The 18,851-nt window shown below is 43.2% G+C and overlaps 1 long non-coding RNA gene across 1 annotated transcript in view; it reads left to right on the top strand.

Annotated features, from left to right (window-relative positions):
• LOC309632398 overlaps nt 1–18,625 on the top strand; it is a 103,909-nt gene extending 85,284 nt beyond the window's left edge. The window contains exon 2 of the long non-coding RNA XR_014246885.1: nt 18,068–18,625. This is a non-coding gene — a long non-coding RNA (uncharacterized lncRNA). The remainder of the gene's footprint in view (nt 1–18,067) is intronic.
• The last annotated feature ends 226 nt before the right edge of the window (nt 18,626–18,851 follow it).

The raw sequence follows: 18,851 nt of genomic DNA, 5'->3' as shown, positions 1-18,851 counted from the left end.
TCTTTTTGTTAGATACCAGAACAGTAGTAAACCTTAAGGGGAGTCACTAGAATGGGAAACAGGGGGCCTCTGAGTGTCTAGCAATTTTCTGTGTCTTTATCTAGAAGTTATGTATAGAGTGTATTCAGATTCTGAATTTTCTGAAATTTGTTATTTCCTTATAAACCGCACATGTTTTTAGTTGTTTTTTATACATAACAAAAAGTAAAAAATATAGACCAGGGAAGGTAATTATATTAGCATTTTAATATCCATGTTTTTCAAGGTGGAAGTGAAAGGTATTCAATACTCGACATTGCGATCACTTTTTAAAAGTAAGCTGAAAATTTGAGAGTAATAAATAAGATATACTTCTTCATATATAGTCCTCAAAGAGGAGGGGGAGAAGAGTATTATTTTTTTAAATTAATACAGAATAGTTAAGATAGAAATTATGAAAACAGACTAGGTTTAAAAAAGAGCACACTGGACTTCCCTGATGGCACAGTGGATAAGAATCTGCCTGCCATTGCAGGGGACACGGGTTCAATCCCTGGTCTGGGAAGATCCCACATGCTGCGGAGCAACTAAGCCTGTGTGCCTCAACTGCTGAGCCTGCGTGCCGCAACTACTGAAGCTTGTGCACCTAGAGTCCTTGCGCCACAACAAGAGAAGCCACTGCAAGAAGAAGCCCGTGCACCGCAACGAAGAGTAGCCCCCGCTTGCCACAACTAGAGAAAGCCCACACACAGCAAAGAAGACCCAATGCAACCAAAAATAAATTAAATTAAATCTTTGAAAAATAAATAAATAAAAAAGCACACAATAACATGGTAAATCTAAACCTAAGTATTTTCAGTACTATAGTATATGTAAATGGATTAATATCTCCTATTAAAGTGTAATTTTTTTATATTATGTGCAACTAAATTTTTTCACAATATACAGGTAAAATAAAAGAATTAAATTAGAAAGGAGAATACATTCCATGTATTTAAAAACAATAAAACAATTAGCATATGATATGCATCTTAGATAAAGGAGTCTTTAAGCTTAGAACAGTTTGTCATTATTGTAATTAGTATTATTATCCCAATTTCTTTCATCTTTTTTTTACAAATTTATTTATTTTTGTTTATTTGTTTTTGGCTGCGTTGGGTCTTTGTTGCTGCACGCGAGCTTTCTCTAATTGCTGTGAGCGGGGGCTACTCTTCGTTGCGGTGCGCGGGCTTCTCATTGCAGTGACTTCTCTTGTTGCGGAGCACGGGCTCTAGGCGCGCAGGCTTCAGTAGTCGTGGCTCGCGGGCTCTAGAGCACAGGCTCAGTAGTTGAGACGCACAGGCTTAGTTGCTCTGCGGCATGTGGAATTATCTATTATGAGCAAAAAAGAGCTACTACTCAGACATCACTGGATCATTTTTTCAAGAGGGTAGATAGAATTGAATCCAGCAAGGAACCAGAACCTGTGCCATCAACGTCAGATGAGAGTGAAATTGCAGCTTGCCCTCCGTCTCCTATTGCTGATGATCCTTCACCTCTACCATCTCCCACCTCCTCTCTCTCCTCCAGTCAGTAACTCTTCTTGCCTGTTCACTTGATGCCAGCCCCAGTATCCCAGCGGTTGTACTGTACTACTGTACTTTTCAAGGTCCTGTATTGGAAGATTAAAAATGTTTTCTTTATTTTTTGTGTTTTTTTTAAATTTATTGTTTGTGTGAAAAGTATTATAAACCTATTACGGTACAGTACTATATAGCCAATTATGTAAGTTGGGTACCTAGGCTAACTTTGTTGGACTTATAGATAAATTGGACTTAAAAATGCGCTCTCGGAACAGAACTTGTTCATATGTAGGGGACTTACTGTAAAAGCAAAAAAGAAACAGGACCTAATCAAACTTATAAGCTTTTGCACAGCAAAGGAAACCATAATCAAATGAAAATACAACCTATGGACTGGGAGAAAATTAGCAAATGATGAGACTGACAAGGGCTTAATTTCCAAAATATACAAACAGCTCATACAAATCAATAACAAAATAACAAATAACTCAATGGAAAAATGGGTAGAAGACCTAAATAAACATTTCTCCAGAGAAGACATACAGATAACCAATAGGCACATGAAAAGATGCACATCATTGCTAATTATTAGAGAAATGCAAATCCAAATTACAATGAGGTACCACTTCACACTGGTCAGAATGGCCATCATTTAAAAAACCTACAATTAATAAATGCTGGAGAGGGTGTGGAGAAAAGGGAACCCTCCTGCACTGTTGGTGGGAATGTAAATTGATACAGCCATTATGGAAAACAGTATGGAGGTGCCTTAAAAACTAAAAATAGAACTACCATATGACCCAGCAATCCCACTACTGGGCATATACCCTGAGAAAACCATAATTCAAAAAGAGTCATGTACCACACTTTTCATTGCAGCTCTATTTACAATAACCAGGACATGGAAGCAACCTAAGTGTCCATTGACAGATGAATGGGAAAAAGAAGATGTGGCACATATATACAATGGAATATTACTCAGCCATAGAAAGAAACGAAATTGAGTTATTTGTAGTGAGGTGGATGGACCTAGAGTCTGTCATACAGAGTGAAGTAAGTCAGAAAGAGAAAAACAAATACCATCTGCTAACGCATATGTATGGAATGTAGAAAAATGGTACTGACGAACCTAGTGACAGGGCAGGAATAAAGACGCAGATGTAGAGAACGGACTTGAGGACACAGTGGGGAAGGGGAAGCTGGGACGTAGTGAGAGAGTAGCATTGACATATATATACTACCAAATGTAGAATAGCTAGTGGGAAGCAGCCGCATAGCACAGGGAGATCAGCTTGGTGCTTTGTGACGACCTAGAGGGGTGGGATAGGGAGGATGGTAGGGAGGCTCAAGAGGGAGGGGATAAGGAAAATATATGTATACATATAGCTGATTCACTTTGTTGTACAGCAGAAACTAACACAATGTTATAAAGCAATTATACTCCTATAAAGATGTATAAAAAAAACACAACATTGTAAATCAGCTATACTTGAAAATATTTTTTAAATGCAAAAAAAATTTTTAATGTAAGTTTTTTTGTGTGTGTGTGTGTACCACAGGTTCAATATATAAATTATGTCAAATTGATTACATTGTTTTTCAAAATAAAGAATTTTTGATATTTTATATCAGCGTCATAATATAAATGCAGAAAAACTATATTATTTTTTTCTTAAAGTTCAGAAATAGCCATTTTGCTCATTCGGTATACTATACACCACTAACTTTATTAAAAATGGATTTGCGGCCTCTTCCCTCCATTCTGTTAAACTCTCTCAAGTTTAATAGAATGTTCTGCCATGAACTGACTTCCCACCTTAGAGGCATGAGATTTGCATCCTGAAATCTCTTTCTTGCAAAAATGCCCAGTTAGCATGCAAGCATTACAGAAAAGAAATGCCTTTTTACAGATCTCAAATTCCATGCAGCTTTACTCAAGACATCATGTATTTTTACATGATCAATACTCACCTGAGGCCTTTAAAAATCAACAAAAACATAATTTTGTGTTCTCTCTCATTTATTCTGGTTCTAAGTGGCCATTTCTAAATGAAAGTATTTAAGTATGTTAACGTCACCTTATAACATCCTATTTCAAATGACTACCATCTCTCCAAAGATGAAATATGAGGAGCCCATAATTAGGCTCTCCAAAGATTTACTCTCTGAATCTGTATTACCTTTCTGCTAAACTCCACACTGTTCATTATTCTCTGAGAATATTCTTTTACTTGTATGGTCATCTCACATGCTGTTTCATTTCATGTAGCTTTTTCCTACAATTTTATGCCTAGTTTATTTCTGGGAAAATGCATCATTTCAGATTGATAATTATAGACACAAAGACTTGGCTATAATTCCCTGAATGTTTCAAGAACTCCTTTTTTTTTAATACCTAGATTCTGAAGCTCTCCACAAAGCATTACTAAAACTGCATTTACATAAGTATCTATATATTAATCACACAATAATGCACTTACAATTGTATTATGATTTATTGCTGATTTTGGAGCATAAGCGTTGCTGTCTTATTTACCACCCTCTCGGAAATCACTTTAATATTTGCACTTAAGACTTGAAAGAGAATGGATAAATAAAAAACTGAAGAATATGCAAATTCAATTTATATATTTTTCATAAAATTAGGTGATTATCTAACCTTTATCCAAAAAAAACAAGAGCCCAGATGCTCTGCAGGCATGATACTCGAGAATGTAGGGTCTTCCAGCAGGAAAACATGCAGTAATCCATGCAGCAGAGCTTACCTGTGACCAGCTGGGGTTAATGACCTATGCATTCCTTACATGCAACATAACAGGAATGGAAAAATGGAATTTGTCCGTTGTGGAAATAAGTATAATGAAGTTTTGTAGCAGGTCATGCTCATATATTCAACAAAGGTACGATCAAAATTATACTCAATTCTAGCAAATCTAAGTCTGTATCTGTTACTTTGTCTTTAACTATGAAATGTCAGAACTGACTTACAAAAAAAAAAAAGTGTTTGTTTTTTTTAATTACGGTCATGGTCAGTAAGACATAGCCCAGCACTGCTAATGTGACTTAGTGATTCTCTCATCAGGAAACACAGTTTCTACTTCCTCTTTTATTCTCCACATCCTGTACTAAGTAAAGTTTCAGTGAAAGATACATCTACATGGCGAAAAGAAAAGAAAACTTACATGTGCTGATAAGATCATTTCTGACAGGTTTTACCACCTATGTTTCTGGGGATGGATGCAAGCCAGAGTTCCCTACTCTGACGTTTTTACTGATGTCATTCCCCTTGATCCTCAATTGAAAGTGGATAAAAATGTTTTCTATGTTTTCTTCTTTAAGAAATTAAATAAAGAACGCTGTCTAGACATGATCCACTAAAGATTTTCAGTCAGTGGTCATCAAGAGAAGAAAAGCACAGACTCTCATACCCACAGAAGGATGACATTCAGTCAGATAAGAAAATTCTCCCTGAAATCAGAGTTTCATCTTTAACATGTAATCAAAGGCTTCCACAGGTTCTGCATCACTCTGCAGTAATCCCTAACATATAGGACTGGCTCTGAGAATCTCACATCAGATGACTGACCCACATGTCGTAGTACACTGATCTGGTACCAGGTCCTGCCTCTCTTAATGATCTCCTGCAGGGACGTTGGAACATTCTAGGATGTTTCCTGGAGCCATTTACCCTATACAGGTACACTTCCAAGTAGAAACAGAAGCTTTGATTCTCACTGGGACCCCTGCTCTGTCCAACCAACCTCTCTAGAAATATGATGTTCTAATCTCTCCTGCTTAGAACATTTCAAGGTATCTCCCTGTGCAAATTTAGTAAAGGTAAAAGAGAAACAAGAAAGAGGCAAACTATGCAGGGAGCAATATATAGGATTCCCTTACCTAATGTATTTATCTGATATACCCAAATATTGATAAATATAGATTCATTTCATGATGGTCAAAAAAAGAGAAGGAGGAACCTCCATTCCAACAGTATATGTAAAATGGAATCAATATTGCATAAGCTCCAGCTTAATCTTACCTATGAGGTACTAACTCTTTTCATAAAAAAGCAATAGTTCTCCATCATTTGAAGCACACTGAGGACTCAGACAGCTGGACACTGAGGGTGTAGTCTCCTCACTCGAATTCTGTACCTGCATCACAGAGCAATGAAATATTCCCAAAGAATTATTAAGGATGAGGTGGGGAGCCGAAATAAAAAAGATGAATCCATCGTCTGTCCTACCATCTGTTCTGCTGGATATTACCACCATCTTGGCCCAATATGACCTTCCCACTTCTCTCTGGGCCTCCCTACTTTCCACCTCCATCCTCTCATTATATCTTACCTACACTTGGGAAGAACTCTAGTTGTTCCACTTTATCAACAAGTAATCCAAATATCAACTGCGTATATAACTCCTTAGAAATCTCAGGTCTGACTCAGTAATCCATGACCTTAGAAATCTAAAGTTTTCCTAATTCCCTTTATTATTTTTTTCTAATTTCCATGTACTTACAATCTCAGGACCTCCACTGTTCTCAAGTTCATCTTCCCTGCAAAATCTGTCAACCTGGACATAGACTTAAGTACCCCCCTCTAATTATCTCACAGGGAATCTAGTTTTTAAAAAAACCTCAGCAAGCCTTATGGACTTTATTAAAGACTCTTTAAGATAACCCATGGGAGATAGCAGTACACCCATAGATATCTATTTAATACACCCTCAGAGTAATATTTTTTTTTATAAAGTCTCTTCTGGCCAATGAAGACTCTCAGCTCTTCTTCTTCAACATATGCAATGTCTCACCCTTCTGAGTACTCTCTGCTCTATCCCAGGTCCACTCCCTTTCCTGATATTACATTCTTTCCCAATTTTTTATGTTGGTAAAATCAAATAACATAAAATATAACGTTAATTATTATAAAGTACTGTTGTTCAGTGATATTAAATACATTCACATTACTGGGCAGCCAACATCACCATTTATCTCTCTAACTCTTTTCTATCTTTTAAAACTGTAACTCTATGTCCTTTAAACATAACTTTCCTTTTTGTTCCGTAACCACCTGAAAAGCATCATTACCCTCTCAATTTCTATAATTTTGACTACACTAAGTATGCCATATAACTGAAATAAGTAGTATTGTTATGACTCACTAAAAGTCACAAAAGTGGCATTTTTGGTAGCTAAATTTCCTCAAGATTCATCCATGTTGTAGCATATTCCTAGATCTTTTCCTTCTTAACACTGAATAATATTGTATTATATGGGTATACCACACTTTGCTTATCCAGGAACTAGTGGATGAACACTTAGGTTGCTTTCATATTTTAGCTACTGTGATTATTACTGCTATAAACATTGGAGTACAAATATTTCTTTAAGACCCTGATTTCAATACCTTTGGGTATACCTCATAGTAAAATTACTGGATCATGTAGTATTTCTATTTTTCAATACCTGAAAAATTGCCATACTATTTTGCAAAGCAGCTGTATCATTCTGCATTCCCACTGACATAGCACAATGGTTCCAATTTCTTCACATCCCCACCAATACTTGTTTTCTGCTTGTGTGTGTATGTGTGTGTGTGCTTGTGTGTGTGTATGCATGCACACAAATATATAAACATGCATTTAGTGATATGGAGCATCTATTCAAGTGCTTAGTCATTTGCATATCTTTTTTTGAAGAACCATCTTTTAAGTCTTTTATCCATTTTTGAATCAGGGTGTTTGCTTTTTGTTGAGTTGTAGGAGTTCTCTGTATTTGCTGAATAGAAATCTCTTGTCAGATATATGGTTTTCAAATATTTTCTCCCATCTTGTGGGTTGCCCTTTTATTCTGTTTACATTTCTTTGATACACATTAAAAAAAATATATACTGCAAATTGTTTATTTTTTTGTTAACTGTGCTTTGTTCTTCCTTCGTTTCACATTGAGGAAAACACTGCCAAATCCACTGTCATGAAGCTCTTGTCCTGTGTCATCTTCTAAGACTTTTTATTTTATTAGGTCTTATATTTAGTTTCTTACATTTCATTAATTTTCATTAATACATGTTCATTAATTTTTGTATATGGTGTTAGGTAAGGGTCCATCTTCCTTCTTTTGCATGTTGACCACAAGACTTCTCAACACCATTTGTTGAATAGACTATCCTTTCTACTTTGAAAGGTCTTAGCAACTTGTCAAAAATCATTTGACCATATATCAGGGTTTATTTCTGGGTGTTCTATGCTATTGGTCTTGAATAGGGGAGAAAATAGTATAATCTCTCCAGGTTGATGAAGAACATAAAGAAAGACCAGGACTGAGAATTAGAATGGCAATATAAAAGAGCAGGGAGTAAAAGGCAGTGTGAGAGAAGATCTTGTATTTGCGAGTTCATGGAAACATGATCATACTAAAACAACTAAAAGCCTGACTTTGAACAATAGAGTAAATGTTTTAGCAAGAAATATAACACCCATCTCTGGGGAATATAGTATGGGCATAAAGATAAACCACACACAAATATATTAAAAAGGGAAGGGTTTTCATGGTTTGAGAATATTTTGGGATTTGAAATACAATTTACTTCTGTTCTACCATTGTGTCTAAAATTTATCGAAGTGTATACACAAGCAATTCCAATTCTGGTAATGTGTTGACAGGTTTATATATGAACTTCAGCAGACCAGTAAATGTACATTCATAGTAGGACTGTTCACTAAAGCAAAAAAAAAAAAAAAAAAAAAACCAACCCTGGAAAGACTATAACTCACTTTGTCAACACACATACAGATGCGATGATGGTTAATAGTCCAAAAACAGAGGGTGAGCATGGGTGCAAGAGGTTAATCCCCAGGCTAGGGTGGGGTGCAGAGTTTGAGGGTAACACAGGTAGAAAAGGCTTTTGTCCTAACCTTGATTTTTGGGGTATGGACATTCACAGGTCACTACCCTCATTTCAAAATGAATGAACACACTCTCCAATTTTTTAAAACAGGTGAAGTAAATATGAGTGATAATAAATTTCAAACTGTCACAAATCAAATAGGATACTAAGAAAAATTAAATAATATGATTTAAGAATGAAGTGGAGAGATTGTCCAAGATGGTGGCATAGAAAGACCCAGAGCTTGATGCCTCTCATGGGCACACCAAAGTCACAACTGTTTACAGAACAGCAATTGATGAAAAAGGCCGGGACCTACCATAAAAGATCTTTTACAGCTAAAGACATAAGGCACCACAAAAAATAAATAAATAAAAATAAAAAAGAAGGCACCACAAGAAGACAGGAAAGAAGGGCAAAATCTCAGTCTAGTCAAGACCCATACCACCAGGTGGGTGGCCCACAAATGGGAGAATAATTACAATTTCAGAGATGCTCCAGGTAGCAAAGGGTATGAACCCAACATCAGGCTCCCAAGCCCAGGGATCCTGTGCTGGGAAGAAGAGTCCCTAGAAAGTTGAGCTTTGAAGACCAGTAGTGCTTATTTTCCAGAGAGCCAGAGGATTGTGGGAAAGAGAGATTCCACTCTTAAAGGATGCCCTCAAAATCAACATGTTCTGGGAATCAGAACAGAAGCAGTCATTTGAAAGGATCCCGGGTCACACCTACCTCCTGATCTTGGAGGGTCTCCTGGAGAGGCAGTAGCACACCCTCAGGGACACAGACACTGGAGCAGCCATTCGGGGGAGCTCCTTCTACCTCGTGGACGCTGGTACCAGCAAGCATAATTTCAGAATCCTCCCTCTAGCTTATCAGCCTCAGGACCGAGCCCCACCCATTTCCACCAGACTACAGACACAAGTGCTAGGATGCTGCAGGCCAAGCAACTAACTGAGCAGGGGCACAGCCCCACCCACCAGCCAACAGGCTGCCTTCAGATCCTCTCAGTGCACAGCTGCCCCTGGACATGGGCCCAGCCACCAAAAGCCCCAGGACCAGCCTCCACACCTCAGTGGACAGGCACCAGCCCCAGAGTCCCTGGCCCCTCTGACAAGTGACCCTGCTCTGGCCTTGGAGTCAGCCTCACCATCGGCAGGTGACAACCGCACAGGGAGTGGATGGAGCTTGGACCTACCCAACAGCAAACCTGCTCTAGCAGTGGGATCAGCCTCATACACCAACAGGCACACACCAGTTCCAGGAATACCACAGCCCAGCAGCCTGTGTGACCAGGCCACTTAATTGCAGGCCAGAAGCAGCCATGGACTCAGCTGGGTCCTGACCCTGCCCATCAGGATGCCAACACAAGATTTCGGATACCCCAGACCCTGCACATAGCTGTGTCAGAAACATTGATCCAGCACCAACTCTGTGGCTCCTGGGCCCTGCAGCCAGAACGCAGAACCTGTCTCTTCCTCCCAGTAGCCAGCATAGCCCCAGGACCAGGGGTGGGGCACTAGCCCTGATATCACCTGGACTGCAATTCTACCCATAAGTGAACCAGCACCAGATTTGGTGTCCCCCAGAGTTGTGCAGCCAGCTGCCTCATGATCTAGTCTCACCAAGCAGCACAGACAGCCTCCATACAAGGCAGAGCCTGGCAAACAAGCAGTCTGGGGGCAGCCAAGCCTACCAGACCACCCACAGTAGTCAGCCCACCGCAGCAGAAGAGCCCAAGCAGCCCACATAGGGGGTCCACCTAGAGCATATAGTTCTAGTGACCAGGGGAGAGTGGGCCGCTGGGACACACAGGACATCTCCTACAAAAGGCCACTTCTCCCACGTGCCGCAGAGCAACTAAGCCCGTGTGCCACAACTACGGAGCCTGTGCTCTGGAGCCCGCGTGCCACAGCTACTGAAGCCCACGCACCTAGAGCCTGTGCCCCGCAGCAAGACAAGCCACCGCAATGAGAAGCCCGCGCGCCGCAACGAAGAGTAGCCCCTGCTCGCTGCAACTAGAGAAAGCCCGTGCGCAGCAACGAAGACCCAACGCAGCCAAAAAAATTAAAAATATAAATCAATTAATTAATTTAAAAAAATAGTCCATGAATGCAACAAGATGCACGACTTCACTAATAACCCAAGTATTAAAACCATAAGAAAAAACCGTGCATAAACCTACCAGACTGGCAGACATGAAAGACACAGTATCAAATATCAGCAGGATGTGGAGCAATGGAAAGCCTGGTACCCAGCGGGGGGTGCAACCCCTTCTGAAACAATCGGGCCTCAGATAGCGAAGTCCGTGCACACAGACCCACAATGCTCCTCCCCGTTGAACGCAGACCCACCAGCCCTGCACCAGGACACACGGACGTGGACTCTGCAGCCACAGGAGCCAAACCTGAAACCAAGCTGAAGGGCATCACAAGCGGATGCAGAAGTGAACCATGCACGCTCCTGTGAAGGAATATTCCACAGCAGTGGAGTACGTTTTTGTTTAAAGTTAGTAAAATTATAAAAATTATTTAAAAACTGTATTCACAAGATGAAAGAATCTCATGGACACAATGCTGAGCCATCAATAGCAATAAAGCAGCCTGCACGGTACACCCACTTACAGACTTTGGAACTGGGCAAAGCTGGGCTGCGTTATTTAGGGATGCGTGCCTGGGCGTAAACTATGAGGACAAGATTGCTGGCACAAAATCAGGAGGACAGCTACCTCACGGGGGGGAGGACACTGTGACGAGGGAAGGGCACTCCTGGGTGTCCACTCGTCATGTTCTGTTTCTTGATCTTTAAGATTATTCTTTACATGTATATAACTTAATCCTTGATATGTACTCATAGCTTATCATTTTTATTATAAAAGGAGTGTCCCGAATAAAGTAGAAGGAGACCTGCTTCTCCCAGGGAAACAAAGGAATAGTTTCTATCAGTGAAATCTCGATACTATGGCTGCTTCAACCATCAAGCCTGACAACAACTCCCATGAGAGGGGCACCGGGGCCACGACACTCAGAAGGAGGCTCTGGGACCTCAGTCACTGCCTCTGAGGAGCCCACGGCACCTGGTCAAAGTCCTCAGTTATCCTGTGCACGATGCTTTTGCCTTGACGGCTCTGGCACACCTCGGCCGGCACCATCGCTGGGAGAGAAAGAAGATACGTGCAGAAGAGGGAACCAGGCTTCAAGCTGACCCACCTCCTTCTACGGAGACAATGCCACAGTCCCTAAGAGAGGACAGCAAGGGAAAGGAATCCAGCCTCTCTGCCTGAGGCCTAGCACAGTAGCGCCCCACGCTTCTGATGCCACAGGGAGAATTTCTCGAGGCGCCCTCAGACCTCCTGGTTGGACGCAACGGGGCTTTCAGACACGCAGGTCCTGTCCGAGCCCGCACCTCTGCTGTCAGATTCTGGAGGTGGGCCTGGAGGCCTCCAGGTTTTCACTTTTGGTAACATCTTTATTGAGATTTAACTTGCATACCACACAATTCACCCATTTTAAGTATAAAGCTTGGTGGTGTTTTGCGTATTCACAGGGTTGTGGAGCCACCAGCACATTCCATTTGACAACATTTCCATCATCTCCCCAAAACCCCACTCTTTAGAGGCCACCCCTCATTTCCCACAGCCCCGGCATCCCCAGTCCACTTCCTGTCTCTGTGGGCGTGCCTGTTCCGGATGTCTCATGTAAGTGGAATCCACTAATTGCCTTTCTGTGTCTGGCTTGTCTCACTGAGCATCCTGTTTTCGAGGTTCATCCACATCGTAGCCTGTGTCAGTGCTTCACTCCTTTTCCATGGCTGAGTCACCCTTAGCCTCTCTGCTTTTAACTCTATAATTAATTGTGACTCCCTGACTGTGCTGCACAGGGCTGATGAGAATTTCACCTTCCGTCATCCTTGGGGTGTAAGCTGAACTTTGAACCAACACCAAGAGGTCCTGTGCAGAGGCTGAAAGCCCAGCCCCACACGGTGCACAGTTGCCCTGTGTGACCAGAGCCCAGGAGGAAGGGTGAGATGGGCCTGCCTGTTTACAGGACCAGCGTCCTACGGTCTCATAACCAACCCGCTGGTCAGAGTCCTGTGAGAGCTGCTCGCCAGGGTGCCATGTGGGCAAGACAGAATGGTCACGGGCCACGGTGCTGCCTTCAGTTCAGGCACTCATGGTAACTGGCTAGTTGGAAAGTACTGAGGCTCCAGGGGAGGGTCCTTCCTGCCTCTTCCAGCTTCTGGGGGCTCCAGGCATCCCTGGGCTTGTGGCTGCATCTCTCCCATCTCTGCCTTCATCTTCATGTGGCTTGCCCTCTGTGTCTGTGTCTCTGCTCATCTTATAAGGATGTAGTTACACAGCACTGGGGCCACCCTGAGGCCCCTGTCTTACCTACTTACACGACCAGGCCCTACTTCCAAATGAGGTCGTGTCCTGAGGCCCTGAGGTCAGGACATGGATGTCTCTTTCCCTGGGGGGTACACAATTCCCCTTCACTCTGAGGTAACAGGTAATGTTGCCCAGAAAACAAGCCAGCCCCTTACCTAAGCCAGCCCCTCGAAGAGGTCTGAGTCTGCCTGGTCTCTTGGAAACTGACTGGGCAGGAGAGTGCAGCTCATGACCCGAGTGTGAAGGACACCAGGAAGCCCCCGTGTGAGGCTCCCCTTCGCAGCTGCAGCACTGGACCGGCTGATGAGGTCCAGCAGGGCGACCCCGAGCTCCTTAGAGGACTCGACCCACGTGGACTGGGGGCGACAGGCAGCAGTGAGCGGGTGTGTGATGAGGTGTATGTGACGGGCCTGCAGTGAGCAGGTGAGCACATCTGTGTGTGTGTGACATCGGACACATGTGATGGGTCAGCAGTTAGCATACATGTGTGAGAGATCAGGTGCATGTGACAGGCCAGTGGTGCACACACGTGATCAGGTGCACGTGGCATCTGAGCGGGCAGGGCACCACAGGGCTGCAGTGCTGCCACGGGCTCGAGCCGCCGACCCTGCCCGGTGTGGAGCGTCGCTCCCCCTCCCCCCCGTGTCCGTCCCCCACCACGTGCCCCAGCAGCTCCCATGTCCCCAACTACACCCCCTCAGTGGCTGCACCTGCACAGGGTACTTCCCCTGGGCAAGTACCTTTTTTTTTTTTCCACATCTTTATTGGAGTATAAATGCTTTACAAAGTTGTGTTAGTTTCTGCCGTACAGCAAAGTGAATCAGCTATACATATACATATATCCCCATATCCCCTCCCTCTTGCGTCTCCCTCCCACCCTCCCTATCCCACCTCTCTAGGTGGTCACAAAGCACAGAGCTGATCTCCATGTGCTATGCGGCTGCATCCCACTAGCTATCTATTCTACATTTGGTAGTGTGTATATGTCCATGCCACTCTCTCACTTCGTCCTAGCTTCCCCTTTCCCTGGGCAAGTAGTTCTTGAAGAGGGTCACCTCCGTGGTGACGGTGACCTTCCTCTTCTGCTGCTTCAGTGGGGGTGACCCCCGCCAGTGGCTGCTCTGCGCCAAGGCATCTGGGCCGCAGAGAGGTGGTCCCTGCACCTGAGACCAAAGAGAAGGACTTGAGGGGCTGTGCTTTCCCCCACCGGGAGCCCCATATCCAGGGAGGCCAGCAGGGGCATGTCAGACACACAGGGCCAGACATTCTGGTTCATCTTCCCCCAACATGGTGCGTGAAAGGAGAGCCATGTGGGACCTCAGATCACATAGGACAAGGCACGTGCCGAGGACCATCTCACCACTGTCGATTGGCCCATTCAGTTTGCCCTCCTGTGAAATGCTGTTCATGACTGGCCCAGTTTTCTGCTGGGCTATGTATTATTGGGACATATGTATGGCTATTGATTATTGGGTTATTTTACATATGTGTGTATGTATACATCAACATATATATCTATATCTATATAGACAAATGCATAATGTCATGTATCCACAATTATAGTATCATACAGAGTATTTCTCTGCCCTGAATATCCTCTCTGCTCTGCCTGTTTGATGCCCCCAGCCCCTGGCAACACCACCCTCTTACTGTCTCTGTAATCTGCCCTCCCCAACATGTCATTGGGTTGGAATCACACAGGACGTAGCATCTCAGACCAACTTCCTGTTCTTTTTTTATTGGAAATTGTCTTTTCATTTCACGTCACTCAGAGAATGTTATTCCAATGGAATGGACTTTGATGCCTAAAAGTCTCATTGATTACCCAGCATATCTATGCTTATTAATAGATAATTAAATTTTTGTTGTATTTACTATGACCATAGAGTTCTAAGGGTTACATTTTTTCGAATTATTATTAGTTATAAGTAGTTCCAACTCATTAAAACAGTATATATATGATTACACATTTGTATAATTATTAAACAAAGATACTTATTTGAAACATATATTTTAATAGAATGAATGTAACTTTTCCCTTTTATTTTTTATATGTATTCGAGGATGACCATGACTAATTGCTAGGAAGAGAAAAGATTCAATAACTGGATCTATTCCTACTTTGTATTTTTTAGATATTAGCACTGAGACACCTTGTTCAGATAAGAGTGGGAGTTTTGTTTTAAAAATGTCACTTATTCTTTCAATTCCTTCCCAATTACATACCCAAATATTATACAAAAGGTTTGGTAACCTATCAGCTGACAATGTGATTAGCTTTTCTCTCAATCTTGGTGAAAGCAAACCATGGGAAACTTTCAAGAGGATTTCTGAGAATCTCTTTTCAGTGTCTGGGAAGCAGGACAAAGGTTTCACCAGGCTTAGCAACTGAGCAACTGTCGATATGATCAGCTACTCTTTCACTGAGAAAGTCTTGCTTAACCTGATTGCCCAGGAAAGTTGCAACACTGTCCTTCTTATTCTGCCTTTGTGCATGTGATATTTTACAAAGAGCCCTTACTCTTTATAAAAGAGTATATTTTATAAAGGGCTCTTACTGCAGGATGTGCTTTAAGTGCATTTTCTTCAAATCTGCATGTTTAGCTTATTCTGCTTGTGGAAGATCATTGGCGTGTCCATCCTCCCTGCTTGGCCCACCAGCCTGGTTGGATTCTCTGATAGTCAAGACTCATTTCAGTGTTCACTGCAAGAAAAATGTGTGTGTTTGCGTTGAGAGGAGGCTCAGCAAACCGGTGAGAGGCCAACTGCAGGATGCATCCCTGAAAGCAGCCTGGCCGAGATCGGAATAAGATGGAGCTGGGGTGAACACGGTTCCTATTTAAGTCACAAAAATAAGAGAGATCAAAACACCGCTTCTCATTAAGCCACTGAACATGGAATGATGCATTATTACCTAAAACTCTGGGGTATTTTAACAGCTTTATCAAGGTGTAATCGACATACGACAAATGCACACGTTCAAAGTGTACAATTTGATAGGTTTTGAAACATGTGTACCCCATCAAGATAATGATTATGCTCTCAATGAAAAATTAATCAATGGTCAATCTAAGAAAGTAATGGAAAATTTCATTTGTGTCGACCTGGGGATTATAACCCGGGACACAGTTTTTCAGAAAACTCTGAGGACTGTTCTAAAGAGGTGAGGGGGGAGGCCAGTATATAGGTGAATTTGACAAAGGGGTACGTGCAAACAAGCACATAGCTTGGTAGGAGGTCATGCTATTCAGGAGGAACAGATACCTTAATGGTTTTAGTGCTTTTCTAAGTGTGGGAAGAGGCCAGAATCCAGGTTCATAAAAATTTTCTCCTGAAAATATCGAGCTCTCTGAGGGCCAGTTCTGCCAGTTTTCCCAGAGCACGTAGTGCCTCATCCTGATCTTCACCCTGAAATCCTTTCAGGGTGTCCTGTGAGTCAGCGACTGTGGTGGCTGATGACTTATTTCTTGTAGAACTGGATGGTGGGCAACATTCTTTATGTTACAGTCCCCTCCCTTTTGGTCTTAATGTTTTTTTTTTTAAATTTTAAATTTAATTTTATTTAATTTATTTATTTATTATTTTTGGCTGTATTGGGTCTTCGTTTCTGTGCGAGGGCTTTCTCTAGTTGCGGCAAGTGGGGGCCACTCTTCATCGCGGTGCGCGGGCCTCTCACTATCGCGGCCTCTCTTGTTGCAGAGCACAGGCTCCAGATGCGCAGGCTCAGTAGCTGTGGCTCACGGGCCTAGTTGCTCCGCGGCATGTGGGATCTTCCCAGACCAGGGCTCGAACCCGTGTCCCCTGCATTGGCAGGCAGACTCTCAACCACTGCGCCACCAGGAAAGCCCTGGTCTTAATTTTGACCAAGGTTCAGGAGGCAGTTCATGACCAATTTATCCTATGGTGCTAGGAATGCTCATTCCCATGTCAGGCGAGGATTTCCTTGATAGGCCACTCAGTGTGCTGTTACTGGACTAGGCCCTGTTAACAGTAGCCCAAAGTCTCTGGGTCGCCTGTCCTTGTAGTCTGTTATGGTCCAGGAAATGGTTCCCTCTTGTGGCTTCTTCCCATACCTAGAGTTACACTATTACAACCACTGACCTTATGTATTTGACAATTGTTTTAGGTCACCTAGTCATCATTATTTTTAGCGGAGGCTCAGTCACACATTTGGTAATGCAAAAAACAAAAATCTTGTAACACAGGCAGAATACAAGTAATATAGCTAGTGACATTATTAAGGTCATAAGTAATTATTTAAACTAAGAACTTCTTTGAGATGCAGCCCAGTATCTCCCCAGGTCATCTGACCAGTCTGTTCTGCACCAATCATCGTCTTTAAGGGAAATGATATAGTGGCCTTGTCCATGAAGTCCACCAAAGACGTCTGCACGTACAAGGTGAGTGGTGGGTCATCATGACCCCTTCCAGCATGAGGAAAGGAATGTTATCTTCTAAGGAGTTACACGGCTGTTGCCAGAAGGAGAAAAATTGATTTCTGTGGCTGAGCAGATATTGGGGAGGTCGGGTGAACACGTAATGCAGATGCACATGCACACTAGGGGGGAGGGAGGAGACCGAAGGGCAGAGTAAAAGCTTATGTTTTAAATTTGTCTTGCCTTGCCTTAAAATATGAATTTTTGTTTCATCAATACACTCATCCCTAGAACTTTCCTCCCGCTCTCTCCAATCCAGGCAAACTCGGATCTGCTTTCTGTCAGTACAGACTACTTTGCGTTTTCTGGAAATGTACATGCGAGTGTGTGTGTGTGTGTGTGTGTAGGGGGGCAGGTATCAAACTTCGGTTTTCAGCTTCAGAATAAATAACTAAGAAGACATAAAGATTAAAAAATGCCTTCAGTGACTTTATCATGGTCAAACTTCAAGGCAGTAGAAAGGGATTTACTGGGGGTGGGGCAGGGCAGATCAGGTCAGCAGGTAGAATACACTGTATTCATAGAACAGTGTACAGATAGATACTCTATTAGTATAGAGTTATAGACATTTTCTACGGTTTGATGAGGACCAGCCACACACGGAGTAAACAGAAGCAGCTCTGGCCGCTCCAGGACAGCACGCTCACTGGGAAGAGGTCACAGAGCGCTTGCTCCAGGGCGCAACCCCAGCCCCGGACAGCGTGACAACCCATCCTGTCCTGACTCTCCCGGGGGTCTTTCCTTTCACGTAGAGAAAAGCTGCAAAGAACTGCTTGTATTTAAAAAGTGACACATTTTTATGTTCACCCCCTCTCTCCAGTGCTGCGGACACCTTGTCCTCGTGGACTCCCACTTGGGGGCAGTGGTTCTCATGTGGTAGGAGGATGGACGAGGCGCGAGTGCAGAACTGTCCTGGCTCCACCCACAGCTGATTTCCTGCTGCCTGGTGAGGCCACCTGCCCCATCTCCTGTCCTCACCCTTAACACAAACGTCCCTGGGCCGGGAAAGGCAGGCAGTCTTGTGTTACAGGCATGTGCCTGCTGTGGGCTGAATTGTGTCCTCAAAATTCACATGTTGAGTCCTGACCCCCAGGACCTCAGGATGGGACTGTGTTTGGAGACGAGGTCTTTAAAGAAGTGATTAAAGTAAAATGAAGCCACTAGGGTGTGCTATACTCCAACGTGACTGGTGCCCTTATAGGAAGAGAAGATTAGGACACAGACACACACAGAGGGATGACCATATGAGGACACAGGGAGAAGACGGCCGTCTACACACCAAGGAGAGAGGCCTCAGCAGGAACCAGCCCTGCTGACACCTTGCTCGGGAACTTCCAGCCTCCAGGACTGTGAGAAGTAAATGTCTGTTGTTTAAGCAGCCCTGTGTGTTGTATTTATTATGGTAGCCAAGTTATGACGTCTTGCGTTTATGGGGCCTTAAGGAGTTAATGTCCCAGGAAGAGGGGAGTGCACCAGGGTCCCTCTGCATGTGAGCTGTTCTGCACGCAGGGGCTCCAGGCAGGCCAGTTTCAGGGGCAGCTGCAAAGTGACTCCTTCTAAACCATGCACTCTCCTGCGCCCTGGACAGCGGGGCACATGCCCCT

The sequence above is a fragment of the Balaenoptera borealis genome (genome assembly GCF_965194805.1).
Source record: "Balaenoptera borealis genome assembly, chromosome: 7".
NCBI lineage: Eukaryota > Metazoa > Chordata > Mammalia > Artiodactyla > Balaenopteridae > Balaenoptera > Balaenoptera borealis.
This window is presented reverse-complemented; position numbering and strand designations above follow the sequence as displayed.